The following is a 3,104-nucleotide window of genomic DNA, read 5'->3' as shown; positions in this document are numbered from 1 at the left end:
TGTTGTGCCCCTGTGGCGAGATGTTCTGCTCCTGGACTAGCTGGTTGGATCTATTCTCTACACTCTCCCCTGCAGAGGTTGCAGCTGCAGGATTATACCTTAGGCATGTATGCCAGGCCTGAGCTGTGCCTGGAGGGGGCAAGGTGAAGTTGGAGGAAGAGGAAGCTCTCCGCACACTCACCGGACCTGGGCTATTACTGGGTCTGGGGCTCCCGGAACTCGGCAGAAAATCCTACTCGGCGGGTGGGGTGGGGGAGGCACTCAATGCACATATTTTGAAACACATACTTTAAATGTTTAAGTTTTTTCCTTTTAATTCCTATAATTATATGTAAGTCTGCTACCCCAAAAATAGTTGCCCTCGTTGTCTCTGGCATATGAGAAGTCATCCCAGCATTGAGCTCATTCCTTCGCACCCCAAGACCTTTCCTTCCAATCAACCAACTCCAGACTCTGGCTGAAGTCACAGTGCCATTGCTGATCTCTGTAAAACACGACTGTATCTGGTTGCTGATGACAGCTCACAAGAAGAGTGTAGTTTTTCAGAAGTAGAATATTGACATCAATTCACTGTCTAAATTTTGTTTGCATTTGGGGGAATCTCTAACGTTGCTATTGGAATTCCTTGTTTCATTAACCCATGGACTGCTTTTTCCAAGTACAGAAACATGGTACAAATGGCTATTTTTTTCCTCAGTGTTGATTATATTAAAATTTTCATTTATCCTGAATACTGTAGTGTTCAGTTAGTGGATGGAATTGGCACTCTGAACGATTAACTTTGTGTGGATGTTCCTGTTGTGTCAGTTCTCTATGGTATTTCAAAGCTGCAACAATCTTAAGTTGTATGTGTCAGAATGTTTGTGTGTTTTTAAATAAAGCTCATAGGTAACAGGTTTTGCGAAAAAACAAAATCACATTTTTTAACAAAAATAGTTGGTTGCAGGTAATTTTAGAAAAAAGATCCATATCAAGGAGCAGTTGGTGCTTAATTTGTTTTGTCTCCTTTTTCAATAATTTAATCTTTTTCTCTTCTTAATTTCTTATATATTTCTTTCTTTTTTTCTTCTGCCAAGTTTGCATGCATATATCTGGTAGTGTAAACGACTAGTCTGAAGACAACACTACACAACACAACAAATACTGGGAAATTCATGTTATATTGTTTAGTGAAATTCTGTATAATTTGTAACTTTTCTTTTTTAATACTATTTTGTAGTCTTTTTTAAAATTAAAATTTAAAAAAGAAAAGAATTAAGAATTCTCACCTGAGTTACACCTAAAACTACTCAGTGGTTTCTTTAAAGCGCAGAAGTGAATTCCATCTTTCTTAGCAGTCTATGACCAATCACATTATCACCTCCACAAAAAAATTGAAATTCCATGAAACACAGCTACCAAAGCAAAAATAATTGCTCAAAAGTTTAATCATTCACAAGGAAAATCACCTTTATTTAACTACATGCAAAGTTCATTGATTTGTGGAGAAAATTTTAAGGAATCTAAAAGAAAAGGAAGAAAAATAGTGAGGTTAACAAGATCTAAAAATAAGTTCAATATGCAAAAATCAATGTATTTCTGTGTGCCATCAGAATTCAAACTTTACATATTGTTTTCTTTTAAAGAGGAAAAGAACAAGAACAAATAACAAGAACAAAGACAATAACAAAGCAATGTAAAATAATAAAAATGTCACAGATTTTTTTTAAATAATTTTACTGAGAAATAAATAGTGATGAGACAATTTCAAAACCAATTACTAGCACAGTTTCAATAATTAATACATTGTTGTTGTCTTTGTCACAGAATTTTAAAACAAGAATAGAAAATTAACAATGGTTGGGTCCAGGGAGATGGCTCAGTAGAATAAGCGCTTCCCTGGCAAGTGCAAGGGCCTGAGATCAATCCCCGGTTCTAGAAAAAAAAAAAGGTTATATTATGAAATACTACTTAACAAGGCCTCAAAATATAAAATATTATCAATACATTTAGCAAAATATTTTCAAGATCATTGCCCAAAACTATAAACTGTTGATAATAATTATTAAACAGCTAAATAAATGGATAATTAAATTATTCTCATGGATCAGAATACTAAATATTATTAAGTCAGTTCTCTATTAAGTTCTTTGAGAACTTAATACGCAAATTCTTTATACTTTATATAAAAATATAAAAATCCAAGCTAAATAATTTCAAATGAAAAACAGAATTAATACATGCATACTACTTGCTTAGACTTAGTATAAAACTAAAGTGCTCAAAACATTAGAGTAAAAATAGAGATCCTGATCAATAGACCGAAAAAGAGTCCAGAAATAGGTACATACCTATTCAGCTCATTGATTTTCTACAAAAGTATTAAGGTAATTCAACTGGGGCAAAAATAGCCTGTTAAACAAATGGTGGCAGAATTAATACATTTTCAAGCACAAACAAAATAAAATTAACAGTGATATTTACTACGTATGCTAGAATAATATTAACTTCAATTAGATAGATAAAAATATGAAGGCATGTAGGTCATAAATCTGACACAGGACTTATATATTATGCGTGCAGTATTATATATAAAACATTATTTACACATGATAAAATATATTGATATATATTAATGTCAAAACTGAGGCAGATGACTTAGAAAGACCCTTTCTCAAAATGAAAAACAAAAACAAAATGACTGTGGATGTAGCTCAGTGTGAATAAACAAATTACATTGAAATAGAATAACAATATTTGTGAATAAAAACAAAAAATAAATATATATGTGTCACTTATTAAAAAATCATACTGACAAAACTAATCTCTTTCATTGAAAGACAAGATATGGCAACATGTGAAGAAGGGCAATGAGTAACAGGAATTAAAATGAGACTAATTCTGATGCTCTGAGCCTTGATTTGAATATTAATAATGTGAGTGTATTCACTTTCTGGATACTTCTAAAATATACATTAAGTAAATTTTTCTATATATGCCTTTGAAAAAATCAAACATTCAAACTAAACCTATTTAAAAGTAGTTATATGAGGGATGGGATATGATGTTTTATTTTTTAATTAGGTTATTGGTACAATTTAGATATACATAATGATCACATTTAT

The sequence above is a fragment of the Octodon degus genome, unplaced genomic scaffold (assembly GCF_000260255.1).
Source record: "Octodon degus isolate 3935 unplaced genomic scaffold, OctDeg1.0 scaffold00030, whole genome shotgun sequence".
Taxonomy (NCBI): Eukaryota; Metazoa; Chordata; class Mammalia; order Rodentia; family Octodontidae; genus Octodon; species Octodon degus.
The sequence above is the reverse complement of the archived record's forward strand: the minus strand, read 5'-3'. Positions refer to the sequence as shown.